Source organism: Corvus moneduloides, chromosome 5 (genome assembly GCF_009650955.1).
Source record: "Corvus moneduloides isolate bCorMon1 chromosome 5, bCorMon1.pri, whole genome shotgun sequence".
Classification (NCBI taxonomy): Eukaryota; Metazoa; Chordata; class Aves; order Passeriformes; family Corvidae; genus Corvus; species Corvus moneduloides.
In genome coordinates this window covers 14,127,703-14,148,896 of record NC_045480.1, presented here as the reverse complement: position 1 = coordinate 14,148,896, position 21,194 = coordinate 14,127,703, and positions in this window count along the sequence as shown.

Below are 21,194 nucleotides of genomic sequence, written 5' to 3'. Positions count from 1 at the left end.
AATTCAGAAATAGATATCTATCTATACATACAAGGCAACTTGACTAACTAGCAGGTCTTGGTCTGGAGATGCTCCTCAAAAAACTAAGGCCAGACCAAATGGTTTTTGGACTGTATTATATCAACCTTTGTTTTCAACACATGGATGTCAGAGAAAAATGAAGTATTCAATTTTTATTTTACCTCTGAACTCTATATTTTGTCCTCTACTGTAGTGCTCAAAAAATATTTTGCTCTATTATAGTTGTACCACAATGTTGCAAAAATGTGTGTTCTGTTAATTTTAGTACCACAGGAATCAAAAGGAAAATGTCACATTAGTAGGACGATCCCAGTGTTTCTTTAATGTTGTCATGCCAGCAGTATGCCCTACAATAATCACAGCCACTATCAGACAGAGGACTGCTTCTTACAACTTTCAGATAACCCTGACTGAGTCAGTCATTCAACAAGTTTGTCCTGTTATTTTGTATTATACCCATGCTGCTCTGCTGTTGGTTCAATGGATATTTAAAGCCTGCAGATAGAAGAAAAGCTGCTTTAAATTGTTATGAGGTGGGTCATGATCTCTGTCCCACAAATCAGCAAAATCACAGGTGATTCTACAGCATCTCTTTCTCCCCTTCTTTACCACAGGGAACTTAGGATAAAATTCATTCAAAGTAATTTGGATTTCATTTACTTCAGTGAGTGAACAGCCAGGTCTGTAGAGTATGGACTACTCCTAGCTCTGCCATTTATTACCGCTGTGTCTGTGAGCCAGACTTACTGCTTGTTGTCCTGCTTTTTTCACTAAGAAATTATTTTGATGCTTGAATTTGCACAGGTTTTAAATGCCTGTTGGCCAGGGGACAAAAAATGGCAGAACAAGAGTGTTCTCTGGGTTTCTATTTTTTGTATGCACAAGTCAGGCAATTGCATCAGTTGATAGTTTTGTTAAAAGGCAAACTAGATGATGCAACAAATATGATGACATTAAAGAAACTCCATGGTCTGCTCTTTTGAGGTCTTTAGCAAAGAGGAACACATGCACCTCTGGCCCAAATTTGGTTTACTGATCTTTCATTTCTTCAGCTGAATGTTTAGGATCAGTCAGTGTGCTAGAAATCCTACTGGACTCGCAGCCAGTGTGCCTGCAACGCTTCTTTCAGCAAACACAAACCAAGTTTAAGGGCCTGGAAAACAGTACAGCAATTTGTTGGCCCAAAAGCAAAAATAAACCGTGCACAGCATGTCACATCAACTCTTAACTGTCTGCAGGAAGTGAAATGTTTGACAGGGAAATCTATTTGCTTGTGGCCTCGTTTGATTCATGTTTCAAGGAAAGAATTGAAGTCATACCCCCAGTGGAGCACTTACATCAATCAAGGGGAGGATACTGCAATCTCCAAGATGTCATCTTCCTTCACCCTCCTCCCTGCTTCCCTGTGAAGGCATACTGCCATTCCAGTGAAGGAGATTTAAGAAAACGGTTACAGCGTGTTTTTCCCGTGTAGGAAAAATTGGATAGGACGAGTTAGGTGTAGAAATCTTTCCATATTGGGAGAGGATGATTTCATTGTGGATTTCTTTGCATCTAACTTTGCACTCCCTGCCTCAACCTAGTAGGAAAGCATGCAGAAATATTAGTAGAGGCTTCCACAGTGTTAGTATAAATTTGGAAGAACTCCGTAAAGAAGCTGTGAAATTACCATCATGCAAAAAATGTATGGCAGAAGAGACCAGGTCCAGAGTGCAGAAGATGATTTATAGAATACAGTTGATAGAACTTCATCCAGTTTCTAATTTCTGATTGGGTTCCTGATCAGTTTTCTCCATCACAGTGCAGATCCTGTTAAAGATATCCTCTCGACTAAACTCAGAGTTAGCTTCCTTGAGACAGACTAGTAAAACTTATGCTTAAAAGTAAAGACAAAATTTTTAGAGAGAAATTGGAGAAATTTACTGATGTTGTAGTGTTCTTTTCTTTGTCTCTCCTTCAAGTTATGCTATTTTTAACTTTGTTCTTTTTGACATGGGGAATCAGAGCCCTGTTAGAAACTTACCACAGCACCTCTCCACACTGCTGTCATTGATGGGGAGGTAACTCCAGAACTTCATTAAAGATGTGTTTGTGTTTTTGTGCCCAAAATATTTCTTAAGCTATTTTAAGTAGGCAAGCAGATATGTATGTAAAGTACTAAAAAAATATATTTAAAAATACTTGACCTCAAAATACCGATCCATGAGAAGTAGAGGGTAAAAGGACCTTTAAAAGGATCTTTTCCTTGCATCCTACCCAGAGCAGAGCCTCAGATTTATAGACTTGTGGTTAAGGCAGATGTAGATCGAGCTGCAATGTGAGATGGCATCACAGGAAGGGCCAGATATTTTCCAGGTTTCTAGTACTCTTGGCACAGGTGTTGAAGCTCTCAGCATAGGATGGGAGTCTCCCATCTGCTCTTAGTGAGATAGTACAGCTCACAGAGGCTGCCTTATGGGTCACAATCCATGCTTAGGAGAGGCTGTTGTGAACACTGCCTCTTACACAGTTGTGGTTATGGCAGGAATTATGTTTTTGTGCAATATTAGCATAATTGCTAATACATGGCTAAAAAAGACTTTGATTTTACTTGGACAGAAGCATGCTCCCTTTTTGAAAAGCATGAATCCTGCCATCAGCTTGTTCTCTTGACTTTATTTACCCCCTTTCTGCTCTTCTCGTTCTGTTTTGTTGTGTTTTATTATTATTTTTTTTTTCTCTTATTTTTTTGCCTTCACAGCAGGGAGGGAGCCAGCCCTTTGTGGCTCACCAGTTCTCCATGGAGCAACAGGAACCAGACCACAGGTTGGGCACCTCAGCGGGCTCTTCTGAAAGGAGCATCAGACAGAGTATTAAAGAAAGGTATGTTCTCACAGTTGCCCAGCACTATCAACAGTAACCAGCAGGATGATCTGGATTTCTGCAGCCCCATGCCAGATGGCCCCTGACTCCAGTCTTCATTGCAGGTCTGTGCTCTGTGGTTATGGCAAGACTTCATTCTGAAATAGCTGCTTGGGTTTTGAAATTCAGGCATGGCCCTCTTATTTGGATATTTCAAGCTGCAGGTTTCAGTTGAACCCATAAGCAGCAGCTGGATTTAACAAATGAGGACAGATTTTCCCAGGTATTTAAAAGCTGGGCAGAATGATACAGTGTTTGCAGGCAGCTTGCTCCATGCTGAATGAAATCCAGAGAGAGACATTGCTTCGGGGCTTACACATTGCAATGCACGTACGGTCAGAAGTTACTTTGAGTGTTTATGCTCCACATAAACAAAAATGTTTTGCCTAATGTCATGAAAAATACAGAGGATTCTACAATAACAGTGAACAATGTAAGTTTTAATTTAAAACTTAGTATTGCAGAGAACTCAGTCTCTTAATGAAAGCTTTTGGTCTTCAAGTTGAAGCCAAAATCTGTTTTTAAAATTTGTGCTTTAGAGCCTTCCTGTTTTGACGATAAAGAGTGTTTCATAAAAAGAGAAATATCTCCAAGAAAACAGATTATGTAAATACATGAGTCTGATTTTTTCTTATGTTGAGGGTTATATCCAGTCTTGAAATACTTCAGAACAGAGAGGAGAACTGCTATATAAAAATAATGGCATAATACAGCAAGGCAGTAGTCTAACATAAAAACAGGCAGTGTTTGGGGGTTTTGCTGAGCAAATGCATCACTGATTCATATGGAATACACTCCTTGTTTCCAGGACATAGTCAGCTTAGTTTCAGCGGTTTTCCAGAGTTGCAAAATGTTGAACTAAAGGTTCATTTTAGTCAAAGTAGGACAGCCAATTTTTGTGTAAGTTCACCTTTTCCTTTGTAAGTGATCTTGGTGTATTGGGGAGACCTGTCAATGTTAGGAAGCAGCAAAGCCGAAGAGCAGTAGAAACAGGGGCTTGAATGCTGGAAGTGATGAAGAAAACCAATTCACAAATCCTCTTCAAAAGATCAGGGCTCCTTGCCTTACTATTAGAGGGAGCAAGTGATCTGTAGTGATGCCTCCTTGCTACAAAAACCATTTTCAATGCATGTCTCTCCACTAACCCAGTCACTGTTTTCTGGATGTTTTGTGACACCACAAAGCAGCTGTTCTTTTACTCTTCTGACTAAGCCATTTATATTCAACCCTGACATTTTAATCTAATAAAAAAAAAATCTTTTTACCTCCTTGCAGTATAAACAGAGAACCTCTATATAATGGGCATCTGTGGAATATGGAATTAATCCCACTAGTGCGGAAAAACCTTCATAAGTCTCTTGCGGCTTCATCACTCCTTGAGTTATGAGGTCTTCCTCTCACTTGTGGGATAAAGTCCAAATCCCACAGAAGCTTATTATGTGTCCACTATTTATAAAAACTTCATCATTTAAAACAAAACACTTAAGAAAGACACTGGGAAACATTTAAAATCAAAGAGGTTTCAGTCTGAGGAATATTTGTTATATTTGAAGATTTTTCAAAGCAGAGAAGAAAAAGTTCATTTTAGTCCTGATAACCACTGAACTTGCTGCTTCTGATTATTTTTCCTTTTTTTCTTTTTCTCCATGGAGAGATTCTGAATGTTTTTCCTTTCTTTCTTACATGATTTTATAAATCTTTCAATATCCCTCTGAAGACTTACTTTTCTCTTCTTTGCAGCCCAACCACTGAAGCCATTAACCATGAGTGAGAGCCCTTGTTCCCTGGCTTATGGTTGCAAGTGTACATACTTGCTGTACCTTGATTTGCAAGAAGTTCTTTAAATAACACTCAGTGTTTTGCAGAAGTGTAACTTCACACAAATATACTAGCTAAAGCTTAAACCTAGTAGTTTAACAGTACTAACATTTTCTACCAAGGCTCTTCTGGAGCTAAGAAGATTGCGCAGGGGGCAGGGAAACCTGTTTGTTTTTAAACTCTGTCACGTACTCTGTCTGGGAACATTTAGACCTCTTCTTGCCTTTCCCTGGTACCGATGGACTTTTCCACCTCTATTTCTTTGTGATGTTTCTGTACCTCACATCAAGTAGAACCTAAAGTCCACCAAATCACTTGATGTAATACAAATGAACATAGCCACTATGTTAGCTATGTTTCCTGGGAATTAACTTAATCACTTAATTGTAGTAATTTATGATGTAGGTTTAAACAAGAATCTTTAATCACTATTTTACAAAAGAAGCATGAGAACTGATTAAAAAATATCTTTTAATTGCCTTGATTTTAAGTCCCACAAGTGCTACTGTTACTGATATACTAAAAATAGTTGATCATTCCTGGGTTTGAAGCATTTTTCCCTATTTCTTCCTATTATAAATTAATAACTGTTATCACCTATATAATTCTCCCCTTCCCTCACACCGAAGTAAGTAACTAATTCCCAAAAGAGTTGTGAAAAACAAGGAACCCTATCTTATGACTAAGGAGCATAAAAAAGATTCTCACAGAATGACTACCCCAGTGTCATCCTGTACATCAGTGTCACAGCTGGGACGAGAAGCCAGAAGTTGCTGACTGCAAGCTCTGAGCTCATGGCTTTGGCTCCTAAGGTAAATTCCCAATGCCGTGCGCTGAAATAGGCATAGACCTTTTCATCATCTTGCAGAGAAGTAATGTTGAGGTGAGAATATTGAAAAATTTGTATGGTATGTATGGGGCAGGTCTGGCATTGGCACATTTCTGAATCTTTTCAGACACTGGAAGCTGCAGGGGCTGTGCTCCCCTTCAGCTGTACTGAGGGCAGATGAAAAGCACCGTGCAGCTAAAAGGTGTGTGCCTGCAAGACTGATGGTGTTGGAACTGTTTACCCTTTAAAAAGAAATGTTCAGGTAAGAGAGCAGACTGCCTCTGAGGAGTGGGGAACAGAGGAGGATTGCTTTACCAGCTGGAAGACTGTGGGCATGATGTATCATTCTTTACCTTTGAAAAAAAATCAGGTCAATTTAAATAAATTCCAGGGGAGCAGCCAAATCTTTTGTGCATACTTGAACTCTGAATCTCTTCACTTGTTCATATGTTCTTCCAGTTAATCGCTTTTCTTTCCTTAACCCTAATAGAGAAAACAGGATCTGAATTTAAGGCAGACAGGGGAATAAAGAACAAACAGCCATATCTGCTGCCTATTTCTACAAATGCTAAGGGCTACTTCTAGTCTCCAATGAGAACTCAGGATGGACCTGCTTTTATGAGAATCTGTGAGATTTACAGCAAGAAGCGTACAGCCAGTCAGAGAGCTTCAACTTGATGACAGATCTTTCTGCTCAGGCTTTGCTGCTGAGTGGGACTGAATTAGCACAAAATGAGCCTTTTATTCTGCTATAGCATGGATTTATATTCACAGGAGCAGCTCCTCAGTAGGGGTAAATTGTCTTAGGTCTTTCAAAGGACTTGAATTTGGCTGTTTGAGGTTTGGTCCTGGCAAAAGGTGAGCACATGTTTTCAAGCTCCATGACTTCATCTATCAAATCCACTGTCACTCTGTGTCACCTCCAATCCTTGATTTCTTGCATTGCTTTTCAATGACATTGAAAAGAGTTTCTGCCTGTTTCAAAGGATGCTGTTGTAGTCTATGTGTAATAATACTTTGGATGTGATTATTTTTAGGTGTGAAAAATTTTGGAATGTGATAGGAAGCAACTAAGATAAAATTCTTTGCTTTTATTTTGAATTGTTTTGTCATCTTCAGCAAAGCAATCTTTTTCTTTTTCATTTTTGAATAATTTATCATCTATACATTATTTGAAAAAAGAAAAACTTGGACAATTCTGATGACAGTGTTTAATTTTTTTCCTCTGCTGCGTGCACAAATGTAATAGTAATAAGCATAAAATGTACATAAATTCAGTTTTCAGATTAAAAGAACAGAAAAGGCAAGCAAAGTATGGGCTGCAGAGGCAACAGGAAGTGAAAAGGTGGCAAGAGAGAAACAAGAATGTAAATCACATTTTTTATGAGTGGCCACCCGGACGACGGAGTGCAGGAGCAGACCGGGTTGTTGTGAGAAAAAACAATGAAGAGTGCACATGTAATAATACAAAGTGCCTTAGCGAGGGGTAGGGCCAGGGCAGTGCTGGGGAAGGCTATCCTCAAGCGGGGCTTGGAGAGGGCTCATTGCTTACTCTGCCTCCTGCTTTTTTGGTCCCCTCAACCCCCCTTTACTCTTTTCTTAAACAAGATTGGTTTCGGTAGGGATGGTCCAAAAAAGCACCCTTTTGAACAATAAACACAAATGACTGCGGTGGTCCTGTCAGCTTTGGATCTTTGTAAAATAACCAGTGATCCACAACATTTTCTGGAATTGATTTCACAGGCTTTCCCTCTACATCCTCACTGACAGCCTGGAAAAAAATTTCCACTAACAAATAATTAAATAATTAAACAGTTATGCATGGCAAAGACTTGAAGCTTGGACAATTTATTCAGACTTTGTAGCCTACAGTAAAATATAAATTTTTGTTAATGGCAGCATAAGCCATGTTAGGTACATGGTTTAGTGCTGGGCTTGGCAGTGCTGGGTTAACAGACTTGATGATCTTAGAGGTCTTTTCCAACCTAAACGATTCTATGATTCTATTTTAAATGTAACATTCTCTCCTGTTACCTTCCCCCTTTTTTCCTAAGTGTAGGACTTCCAAGATTTTTGGAAGCAAAAAAGCATCTGTTTTTCTGTATGTTTGCTTTTTTTATAGACTTCATAAATCCAGCAGGCCTCTATTTGGACCACTAGGCCCTTTCAATAGAAGCATGTTTTCACTGGGATTTCCACATTCATAATTATTCCTCTCGTTTCTCTGCTGTGAGAAGACAAGCTGCTATTTCATTGCTTTGGGGAAGTTAATAATATGGTAGGCAAAACATCAGGAAAAATTATAATGAATGAACCTATACAAATTGTAGGGAAACACATGCTGCTGTTATAAAATGTTCCCATCATAAATCCCAGCAAATCACTCTCTGCACAAGTGAATAACTTTTTAACACATAAACACTCAATTAATTAAAGGTAATATACTATATACACTCAAACTAGTGTGACACAGAAAAGACAGATTCAAATAATGGCATTCAAGATTGTAGGCCCAGTCCTGTCTGCCACAGTTCTCCTGAGAGTTTTGGGAATAATAACACTCCAAAGTAACTCTCTTCTAGACGTAAAGTGAAAATGAAGTTCTCAGCCTCAGTGCTGCTATACTATATTATTGCATTCACTTAAGGCATAAGTAGGAAATTCCCTACTTTTTTTCTCACCTTATTTCAGACATATAGAAAATGTTTCCTCAGCTTCATGTAGGTCACCATTCCCTCCTCCTCCTCCTTCTCCTCCTCCTTGTCCCCCCTACTATTTCTTAGTTATTTGTATTTTTCTACCTTGTTCAGGACTCTTGGAAGATTATTTCTTTTGACAATTGTCTTATATGCAGGACCAGTGAATTTATTGATATTGTCTTTCCCAACTATAGCTGTGATTCAACTCCACTAAGATATATCTGTTCATTTTGAGAGCCAGTTTGGTTAGAATTTGTTGTAACTATTTTAAAAATACTGTTTAAATAAATTTTTTACTCTATAAGAAATAAAAGGAAGTGTGAGGGAAAACGAACTTCGAAATGTTTTCAGTTTTGATTACATTTGAGTCAAGATCAGACAGAGACTTACCAGCTATAGAAAAATAACCAACTTGTACTCACACAGAAAGGAACAAAGCAAGGTTCAGTGTCCCAATTCAGGGGTTATTTAGTTTTCTCCATCAAGAGTCACTGAGAGCAATCCACCAAAAAAAATAGTTAAAAGTAGTGACTTGAATCCAAGACTTTCACATTCAAGACTACTTATATTCACATACCTGCTTGAAGCTAAATGATATTGCTGTATGAATGGACAAGTTTTTGTATGTTTTCACAGGGAGAAATATAATGATTGTCCATTTTTACACAACATTGTAAAGATAGAACGGGATAATTTTTTAATTCTTTGAAGGTTTCTGAGATCAAGGAACTTTTTCCATTCAGTTTGAAACTGTATATATTTACTATGGCCAGTCCCTATGTGTATTGTATGTAATAGAGACTATGACTTGTCATGTAACTGTGACCAAACAAAGATTAACATTTTCTTCCTACTCTCCACTCCTCTTTTTTGCACAGCTCAGATACTTCTATGTTGATCCACTTTCATATTGCTCTTGTGATTGATAACTCTAATAAGAATTAAAGCTTACACAAGCTGAGAAAACACAGACAAATTAAATTAAAGAAAAAGTCTAAGGCTTCCCCTCCCCAAGGTAACAGAATCATGAAATCTAAAATAGTCAAGGTTGGAAAAGACCTCCAAGATCATCAAGTCCAGCCATCATCCTGGCACCACCACCATGTTCACCCCTAAACCACATCTCCAAAACCAGGGAGCAATAGCTGACGGCAATAACTGGGGCTGTTTTGAGTACATGCTGTGTGATCACCTTTTTGGAATTAATTGATCATGCCTAACCTTCTGCCTGAGTGCTGAATCACCACCAACAAGAAAGCATCACACAAAATGTGTTTTCTCTTTCCAGCTATTGGCAGATATTTTACTTTTTATCTTTTATTTTAAGTCCTATATTTTCCTCAGTCAATGCACTCATTTGAAGTTGACCTTGATATTTTGTGGAAACTTTCTGTCTTTTCTGCTTCTTTCCCAGTAAGTATATCAGTAAATATGACAGGATTCCCTAAATAAGCAGAGCTGAATTTCAGAATGGCAATACATATTAGATTTGGAAAAAATTAACGGGGCCACTCAGGTTGATAAAACTGGTTGACAGGTTGGAAAATGAGATGCAGCATTACAAACATTTGTCCTTTCCTAACCCAGTATCTCTGATGGTAGCCCCCTCCAACGCCATCCATGAGAACTTGTGTCTCACCCAATGCACATTAGTATCTCCTGCCATCATGGAGGAGTCTTACAGGGTAAAAGTCCCCTGAAGTTTTTGGAAATTGCAGAGGAATCCTTGGTCATCCTAGGAGAGGCGTATGGGTTGTGACACAACCTAATAGTTAATAGCCTTTATAGGTCCTTACTCAATATTCTCATTTTAATCTAAGTGTATCCAGGTTGCTTTGTCCGTCATCTAGATTGATATTTATAGGACTTCCTAAAGTGTGTAATGGAAAAACTGCTGAACTGAGCACATACCTGTTGGACTCATCAAGCCTGGTTATAGATTATGAAATTTCATATAAAATTACTGGAAGTTTCAGAGCTTAAAAAATGAACCCTCCTGCTTGGCCACAGATATTTTAAATGATTCATAAGTATTTTGGCCATTTAAGGGCTTGTTGGTTGCTATAAAGCTTTATCTTGTTAAAACTTATCCTTCACTTATGAAGACTGTTTCTAGAATTTATATATTCCATTGCTCAGCTATTATTAATCATATTTCATAGCTACTCTCTCAAGAACATTTATTTTTAGCCATGGAAGTTATCTTATATAGGCACGTTACCCAGTGATGGCTCTTTTCAAGACAAATGTAACACTTCCAAAGAATCCTTTCAGTTAGAGTTATACTGATGCTGACAGTAGCCACTAGCAAATCCACAGGGGAAGAAGCGAATATGAATTGATCCAGTCTTAGATCCTGTCAGCTAGTGATTACCCCAAAATTGGATCCTCTGGGAGATTGTCTGAGTCCTTTATCTCATTTTTAATCTTTGGCCTTCACACTGGCCTGTGTTCAAAACTTCCACTGTTTAATTCTTTGTTGTGTGAAACTTGATACCTAAAGTGTTGCTGGTGGTGCTCTACTTTGTGTGTTGCCGTACATGATGTAATGTTCATCTATTTTTTTCTTATCTTTAAAAAAAAAGGCTGAACAGTTGAGGATAAAATTATTGTAAAATTCAGACACAAAACAAGCCTGGGAAATGCATGCTGTAATAAGCAGTTTCTAGAATTGTACAAACAAATTGTAAAAGAGAATCAAAATGGAAATCACTCCATAATCTTTAACACAGATTAACAATGTCATACATTTGAAGAAATAATAGCTGACAAAAAGAGGACAAAAGGAGGGTTAAACATGGACTATACATTTTGCTGAAAGTCAAATGAAACTTGAAACCATAGACTACATTTTTGTTAGGGTTTCTCATTAATAATATACTATTAATTATAAGGAAAATTATTTTTATATATTGCTGGGTTTTTTTGAATTTTTTTTTCCAGAAATCTCATCCAAACTACTAAAATTTTTGAGTTGTTTATAACTGCATTGGTAGAACTTGCTTCACTTTATTCATTTCTGCCATTGGAAAGGTAGAAACCAGCTGTGTCTTGAATAGTCTTACAAAGGTCTTCAAGATGGAAAGATAAAATGCTGTGTTGGAAGCCAGTAAAACATTATAAATGAAGTAACTGGGAGAATTTTGGGTAAGTAGTGTGATTACACATTTGCAATTTATTAAGTTTTCTATCTGTCAGGCCAGAACACACATGCTGCCCAAGTTGCCTGGTTCAAGGCTGGGTTGGAGCATCTCTCTGTGCTGTGCAGATAACACTGCATATGCAGTGAGTGCCTGTGTGCTCCTGGCTTTGGGTAGCTGCTGAAGGGAGAGACACTACCTACAAAAGTGAGGGTTTCTACAAATACATGCATGTACACTCACAGAGTGTGACATTGCTATAGAACAGCAAGAGGGAAAAAAGGAAAATAAGCCACTCAAAAAGGAGTTGTGCAGACACATGCATTCGTTCAACTGAGAACCAGCCCTCTGCTTCTCCCCTTGGAAAAGTTCCTGGTGAGGAGATGACTTTCTATGGATTTGTGAGGTAAAAACTTCAACGGAAAATAAAATCTGGCTTCTGCTGCCTGGGCTGAGGCTCATTCCACTTATCCACTGGCATGACCTCACTGGGAGTAGAGTCAAAAGTCTTCCTTGGTTGATGCAATGTGCCACTGCTGCTTATTTGCCACCTTCCCTCCTGTCCTCAGAGATTACCTGCTCCTCCACCCACCATCAGGCAATAACTCCTTCATGGATGATGTGTCTCGGCGGTCCCTGACGCCAATGATCCAGCATTGGAAACTCAGCCTTCCTGGACAGGATCTTAGCATGGTCCTTCCTGCCACAAAATATCAGACTGAACTGGAGGTTGATGGTGCCCAGAGCTAGAATAAAATGTTTTAGAAATAAAATCTTACATCAAAACATATGTAAATACCTTTAAAAATCCCTCTTCTGGGCACTGTAACAGATTCATCTGACCCAGATGAGTGGATGGTGAAGTATTTCCTTCTTCTGCACTCCAGGTCTCCATGGTGAGCTCAGATACCAAACTGAAGGACAACATCTCAGTCTTTTACACTGTCCTCTCTTCCTTGTTCAATAAATTTTCAGTGTGAAAAGTAACAACTAAGGTATTACATTTGCCTGCATGATGACAAAATACTTATTATAAAGAAGGATGTTGGGGCCCTCCCCCTGCCATGTGGTCCTGGGAGAGGGGCCCTGGGGGAGGTACAGGGTTTCCCTGTCCCTGGTCAGCCTCGTTCCCCATTGGTTGTTTTGTGCTCCCCTGCGCGGGCAAGGACCCTCGGGTCCCGTGATTGAGCAGTTCCTCGGCAGATCCCGGCCATGCGGCTGGAGAAATAAACATCTCTGAAACATCTATCAAGAATCGGTCCATAGATATTTCTTTTCCATGGGCCTCGTTGTCTGATACGTGTGTTGCAGTATCCCCGCTGTAACAGAAGGAAGTGTGAATTGTTATTTCCCAACAAAACTAGTGTAGTAACAAGAACGAAACACATTAGAGCCTAACAGTTCTGTTGGAAGCAGATTTTTTCCTTGTTGTTAATAACTTTTATAATGATTTGAACTGCTTTCTTTACACAGTCTTCCAGCTGCTCCCAAAGGAAACTTTTTCCTTGTTTAGTGCCTCCAAGTTTCTTGAAATGCTTGGATGAATGGTACTATGTAAGAGCCAAAGATTATTTTATCCACTGAATTTCAGAACATTAAAACTATCCCATCTGGTTAAGTGGTGACTTGATTTTGGGTCATTGTGAAGTAACTTTTATGTAGTTTGCTGGGAAGGGTCTGGTGTTCACTGTGCTGCAGATTATTACTGAAATACAGAAATTGATATGTTATTATGTCACAGAAAAGGTGCATGTACACAAGCAAATGCCAGTTCCACCATTATTATAAATTAAAGAGAGCCAAGGAACTTCCTGGATATTGGAAATCAGACATTTACATTGCTAAATTGCTAGAACAGTACCTAAATTGTTTTGGCTCTGGTCAGCATATACTTTTCTCAAGCAGTTCCTAGGTTCAACCTGGAATTTAGCAAAGGTCCAGGATTAAGCAGGGAGTTTGCATTTGGTCATTTCTTTTTCAAAGGCTAGAAAGTTTAGTGTTATAGAGTCAGAACAGCTATATGCATGCTTAATATACTTGTGAAGACATTTTATAGATATATATATATATATATATAAAAGAGAGGAAGGTATCTTTTCAGCTTTTTACCGGCTAGGCTAGTGGTTTAATGCCTTAGAAAGCCTCGAGCAGCCTAGAGAGGTAGCACGGGCAATCTAGCACTTTAGTAGCTCTAAAATCAGTACCTGTACCAGCTGCAAAGCAAATACCATCAGCAGAAGCAAAGAGGGAGAAATATAGCTCCCTGCTCGCTCAATTTCCTGCAGTTAGAAGCTTTCTAAAGAAACACACAACAAGAGATGTTCACAGAAAGACAGCAGAGCCAAAAGAGGGCGGGCCCTCCCTCGATCGTCTCTTTTATTAGGAGAAGGGGAAAGGGGCGGACTGGGGGCGGACCCGGGGTGACCGGCCAATCAGACACTGCTAAAGAGTCTGAGTTACATTTGGTTTTGCCCGCGCTTAGAACAAAGGAGCTCAGAGCACATGGCAGAGGCAAGTGTCTTTGGGAGGGGGAAGGGAAGCTCAGAACAGGCAGCAACATATATATGTATATATTTGAAATATGCATATTTCTTCAATGATCTTAGAAAACCAGGCATTGGAAGCAAATATTCCAGTTTTCACATTCTTTGGTGAAACAGACAGCAACTACCTTCAGGTAATTGCAGTTACCTGGGGTGTGGTTGAGGAAGATTAGATGATTGCCCTTCAGCAATTGTCTAATGAGCGTTGATTGCATTTGTGTCTGTGTTTGAAAGAAGTAGTATCCTGAGTACTGAGGTGAAAACATTGTACTGATATTTGCATGTAAAGTAAATTAGTGAATATATAAGAGATATTGACATGTACTAATATTTTGTGAAAGTATTCCAAGGTGGACTCTATTTTTGCCATCAGGCTGTACATTTTGGACAGAAAATGTTTATTGTTAAGAAAAATGCCCTTTGTTGTCAATGAACTTTATTCATTCCTGTTAAAGCCAAGAAATCAGAAGCAGAAAAAATGTCACTGTAGTTTATAAAGCTCTGTAAAGCAGATGAACATATCTATCTGCTTTGCAGTCTACAATCTCGTAGTTGAATTCAAGTATACAAGACAACAACTAGTAATCCAGGCTGAGTGTGTCCCTATATAATCACATTTCCAGTCTTATGTGTGTGCCTGTTCAATACTTACGGAGATCATGGAGCACCCACTTCCACTGAGGAATTAGAAGATCTCATATCAAAGCCTTATCTTTTGAAGATAGAAAAATGGGAACAGCTAAGACCACAGGAAATGACCATCATGGACTAGTTTACACATAAGTGCAAAGTGGTAGAAATTGATGTAGGAAAGATCCTTTTCAAAATCTAAGTCCCCTCTTAACATAACCTTAGTTATGATTTTCTCATCTGCAGTTATATTACTCATATATGCATGTATTTATAAGATTTTCTGAATCTACTTTAGCCACAGTTCCAGCTAAGTTAAATTTTTTGCGTTTAGCTAATAAAAACGTACATAGAATCGGTTTAGCGTGAAAGCACTGGTAAAAGTAGATTCTGTTGTCTTTGGTTGTGTTAAATTTTGAGTTTTTCATATTTAAGAAACAGACATGGAACCAAGTTCAGTGAAGGTCTTACATATAGTGTTAGAGGCAACTAAATCTTTGCTCCTGCCAATCAAAAATTTAGATTATTTTTCAAAACACTGTAAAATTGTGAAGCAGAAAACTGAGAGTTTGGGAGTGTGTGAAGACTTAAACTAGAGCAAACTATTTTTCTCTGATGCTCTTATTCAGATGCAAATATCTTTTCAGGAAAAAAATACTTTGAGGGAAAAAAAAGGATGAACCTCCCCATTTTCTCTAACAAAACAAGGTTTCATCATGAGGCAAAGCTTTTAGTCATATTTTACTTGTCATCTAATATTGTAGATTGGTGGTTATAATAATAATTAAATCCATTATTGATTCACATCTAATCTCTATGAAATCTAGCAATAGTGACAGTAAGGATCCTTCTGAATAAAGAAAAACAAACAAGACCCACGTAGTACTTGGGGTGAAATTCTGGTCTCGTGGAAGTAAATAGTAAAACTCCTGTTGACTCCAATGGGGTCAGGATCTCTTCCCCTTTTCCTCCACCCCCAGTGTGTAACCACAGCTGTGCTTTTGCTAAGCCTCATGCAAGAACAACTTATGAATCACATCTGGTGACCCTGTTCGGCATCTCAGCAGAGAAAACATCAGGAATATTAACCCCTTTGTTACATAAATTAAAACAAAGACACTTTTGGACTCCTTTGATAATGCAAAAACTAAGGGAAAGATAATAAAAAGAAAATAAAAATATTTTAAGGGAATGGAAAATCGGGGCCAGAGTGAAAGAGAAAAGCTGCTGAGGTGTTGTAATTACAAAATTTAAGAAGAAACACATTTTTCTTTCTCTCTTAAGTTTAGCTGCCAGTGTAACTAGATAAATTTCTTTGGTTTGTTTCTACTTGTTCTCACTGATGCGAGCTGGCAATTGCCTTTGTAGAATTTCAGGCCCTTTGCAGTCAGTGTCTTGATCTTCAGTCAAAACCTCTTCGTTTTCCAAGAACCTCTTAATTTTCCATTCCCTCTTCAGCAAAGATTAAAACCATATCCAAAAACTGTATTAGCATATTTTCACCTGAGACATTGGAATTTCCACCATCACTGGACTTATTTCCTTTGTCTGCATTTGTAAGATATATTGTTAAAATCCAATGTTAATATCCAAACCTCTGCTCTTTTTTTTTTCCTTTTTGGGAGGTGTGTGTGTTTTTTACTCTGGAAGGAATTTCACAATCTGAAATTTAAATCATACCTACCTGTTTTCTGGGCTGGATGAAGCCTCTTAGATATAAACATTCCCAAAACAAAGTATTTGTTATCAGAATCTAGAAGGCAGCGCTGTACTTTCTCACTGACTAGGTATCAAACAGTAGCCGTAAAGGGACAAATTCCTGAATTTTAATCTCACTATAAGGTTTTATGCTAATAATTTTACGTATGACTTGTCATATGTGGAGAATTTTAGAGAAAGTAGAAAAATATACCACAGAACATTGCAGACCACCAGAGATAGGGCTATCAGTCAGCCAGGTTCTCCTGACATCATTAGGGCCATTTCTATCACATTGCCCTGATTTCTTCTATTTAAACAGATTGTGCTAGGCTGTAGAATATGTTAATTATATCTGAGGGGGTGAAAGGCCCTGATTTAACACCTTTGCTGGGCCTTGTGAAGTCACAGAGTTGAATTAGACAGGAAAGACACCATGTACCAGAATCAGCAGAGTCCTCTAAATTACAAATTGTGGTGTGTCAGCACGTCAGACATGTCTGGTAAAAGTCTAGCTCCCCTAAGTGTTTGATCTTTCAGCCATCTCTTTTGAAAATGGTATCTTTGCTGTTTTTGTGAGCATCTGACTGCTTCCTAGTGGGATCATGGCCACAATCTCACTGGATATACCAGTGTCTAAAATCACTGAAATCAGATGCATCAGAACAGTACTTCAAAACAAAAAGTCATCAGTACAGAAATGATTTTAAACAATTTAATAACTTTAACTCCAGGAAACAAAATGTAATTACAGTTATGTTACAAATGTACAGTAAAAAACGAATAGGTTTTCTTTTTTTTTCCCCCTGCCAACACAACAATCTGAGATAATAGTTAGAAAAAGTAGACATATTTTCAATAAATAGAGTATGAAATTAAAAAGACTATCTGGAAAGGTTAATATAAGATGTCTGTATTTTGAACATCTGTGAATGAGGTTTCTTATCATATTAGTATATGCATGAAAAATTCTTACAGAGTATGAGGATACCTGTCAGCTGTAGGGAGAGTAATATATTATAATGATGATAATGTGACACTCTACCATAATAATGAAAAGAATTCAGTGAATACAGAAATCAGCACAGGGAGAATTAATACAATAGATGCAGGAAAATATTTCTTTTTATTAGAATACTAGTGCAGTTTTTGAGCTATTAACAGTCCAATAATTAAAATAATATTGAGCAATGTTGCTTGAGAACTTTGCAGGAATATTACACTTTTTTCCAACATTTTCAAACCTTTTGTCCTGAAGAGAATTCTGATATTGGAATTTAAGTCAGTACGAAAGCACATGTTCCTGTTTTAATAACCTATGACAGAATTTCCTACTTTTCAAAAACATTTTATTAATGTTGAGGTGTGAAGTGTCAGCAGGCGCAAGTAGGGCAACCAAGACCGAGAAATGGTTGTAATGGGGCATTTCAATTATCTGCATAGAAATTTATCCTTTCCAATGGACGATTTAGAGAGAGAACTTCTTGACCTCTCAGACTATAATTTTTATAGCAGTTGGTTCTACAGCACACATGAGGGAATGTTACTCGGTCCTATGTAATATACAAGTGTTGGTTCATAAAGTAACTATCGCTGGGCCACTAATTAATGGTGACCACAGTATAATTAAGTTCAACATTCTCAAGGGAGTGATTGAATCAAATGTGGGACTGTGACACTAAACTTTTGATAATGAAATTTTTTCAAGGGGAAAGTTAGTTAAAAAACCCAACAGTCAAAAGTGAGGAAATTAAAATCCTTACACTCAGCATGGAGGCTTCTTAGGCATCCCAGGAGTCACAGAGGAATGAATGCATCTTAACAAAATATAAAATAGAAAGCCATTTAGAAGCTAGTACAGTTAGATTGCAAGGTTCAAGATGTTATTTAAGACAATATGGTAGCTTTCAGAAAACTGAAATAGAGTCTAATTCAAGGAAAGGACCAGATATTAAGAAATTCGGGAATTCTTGAGGTAAAAGATAAGGTATAAGATGATGAGTCATAAATACAACTGAAAATACTAACAGTATGTTTGTATGTGTCTCAGTTGGGAACTGTGTCAAAAAAATTGGATTAATAATTTTGTCATCCTTGAGAAATTATGGATAATATAGATATTAGAGAAAAATTGTAAACAATATTTGTGTTAGGAGTCATCAGTAAGGCTGGGATATCTGAAAAAAAATCAAAGGAATTCACTGTCAATAAACTGATAAACTGGAAAGCATCAGTACACAAGGCCTTCTAAGAACTCAAATGGAAAAAAGGGGGTAGTGGAACTGTTAGCAGGAAAGTACAATTTCATGTGATCTGTGATTCTAAGATGAAACATGGAACAGCAGCAAATGTTTAAAAAGTACTTGAGTCATTTAGAGAATTGCAGGTGGCTTTAAGTGGAAGAATTCATTAGAATAATCAGTAGGAAAAATGATAAAGTTGCTTTCCTAATTTTTTTTGCTTTACTTTAAGCAGAACCAAACCCCTCATGAGAGGCTGCAGGGAAAATGAGGAAGCCCTGGATAAGGGCCAACATGGCATGAACACAGAGAAGAAATGGAGCAGAAAGTGGCAAAAGAGGCAGGAACTGCTGCCTGGCTCTGGATGAAGAGCAGGTCTAGCAGCATCAAGCTGAAGATTTGCCCTTTTGCCTCACCCCAGCCAGGTCAGTGAATGATTTAGCAGGTACTTGAATGTATCAGGATCTTACCAGCAGGCTCTGGTTTTGGCTCCAAATGCAGACATTATGCTGGCCCCATTTATTAACCTCCTGGTAGCACTGACCATTTAAACAGGACTATCCCTATCTGACAGAGACAACTCCTCCAATTGTGCCTGATGGTCCTTATGCATAAGATGAACCAAAAACTGAATGTCATCATGGTAAGACCTCAGTTACATTATGTAAATACTGTTCCTGTTTCTAGACAAATATAATCTTCTTCAGTCAGATTTCTGCACTGCAGTAGCCTGACCTCTTTCAACAGAACTGATACTGAAATCTGAAAGGCTTGGATGTGATGTACAGCCAGGCCTTGTTAAACAAGTCTGATAATGGAAACAACATTAATTGAAGTATCTTCTGGAAGGATATAATAATATTCCAATGTGAACAAACTCCAGGTCCTGTGTTTTATATGCTGATTTTTGAGATTGCTAATATATAAGAATCATTCTGTTTTCTGAAGGATACAGGTTCATGATACACTTTGAGATAAAAATTGACTTTCCAGAGAGAGAAACATAGAGAGAAAACACATGGCCATTTTAAATAGCTTATACATTTCTAGAACAATTTTCATGAAAAATATTATGTCCTAGAGGAAACATACAGCCTGTAGTGTTGATGGAAAGAGCTTACTTGCACTCAGTTTCTGTAACTTGCATAACTCACTTACAGCTTTATTTTCCATGAATAATGCTGTCATTCCAAAGTCATGTCAACAATAATGCCTTCACACCAATCCATAACATTGGGTGTTTTGCGTGTGCATACACGCAGTACACGGAGTTCCTATCCAGAAAATAAACCATCAGACTAGAGACTAAATTCACTTATCTTGCACCTTGACATCCTCTCATACACTAATCCATTTCCACTGGGATTGTTTTTAACAATCTGACCCTCCCAGCAATTAAGAACAGCTGCCATTTTTTTTTTAAACAAACCTGCCAGGAAAATATTTCTTGCTTTCCTCACAAACCTGGAATTCTGAGCCACCCTCCCACCCCCAAATTACATTGGACTGATTCCCAGGACATATAATGTTCAGTCCTGGATTAATGACTGGTTTAAATTTCAATAACCCACAGTTCATTAGGACCAGAAATATGTTATACCATGGTAGAGATGGGATTCCCCCTTTTCCAACAGGATATGGCCTTTTTTTATCTCTGCTAGACTTGCTAGAATATAAAGTACCAGAGTTTAAAAGTTAAAGTTATGTTGGTGCGGGTTAATGTTTTAAAATATTTTGTACTGGGCTGCTGCCTACAACAGCAACTACAACTGAGGCCCCAGTGAAGAGCTCTTGCAGAAGTGCGTGGTCACACACAGTCCTCACCATGGCCACTTCATGCTCAAAAGAGGGAGAGAACATTAGGGAGTTGGTAAAATGAGTCAACTGTAGTCCTGAGAAAGGTTAGTACCAAGCTGCAATTCAATGTCACGACCCAGCTCCTGATCTACTGTCCAAACCTCATGAAAGCCTCAACTGCCCAGCTAAAAATAGTAGTTTTAACTGCATTTTCCAGGTGAAGCTGGGGCATGTGAATTTGCAATCTTTAGGCAACATGGCTTTATAGGCACTGAGAAAAGTGACTCCCGCAAAGAGCTTAAAAATCCTGCAGCATGGGTAAACCAGCTTATTTGTGTCATGATGTAAAACACCTGCTGGTGTAAAGTGGCCTGAAGATTTTATTGCTGTTCCATGGTCAACTTAACTCATGAAGTCAGACATATGTGACTTGTGTGCTCATCCTGTTCCCACCAGCACCCAATATTTCATTTATTTGCTCTGCTAACATATACAAAACCTCTCTATTGAAAAGATGTCAGCACTGGTATGTTTTTTCATTTAATCTTCACAGTGTGCCTGTCACCAATACTGAATTGGTGCCTCCTACTGATATGTGCCTGCCATGGTGTAAATAATCTCATACCAAATGATATGTCAACACTTTAGATGCAAAGTGGTTTAGAGGACAGAGAGTAGAACATAACCCATGACAGGAAAAGAGGAGTAAAATGGTTGTTTAATCACTATGAGTTGAGGAAAAATTATCAAACCATATTCCTCAGTACAGCATGGATGTTTTCCTTATTAAAGCAAGGGAGAAAACAGCTTGCTTGGCCTTTGAAAGAATCCTTTGTGGATCCTCCACATATGGGGTATGAATAGTGATAAAAGGAAGG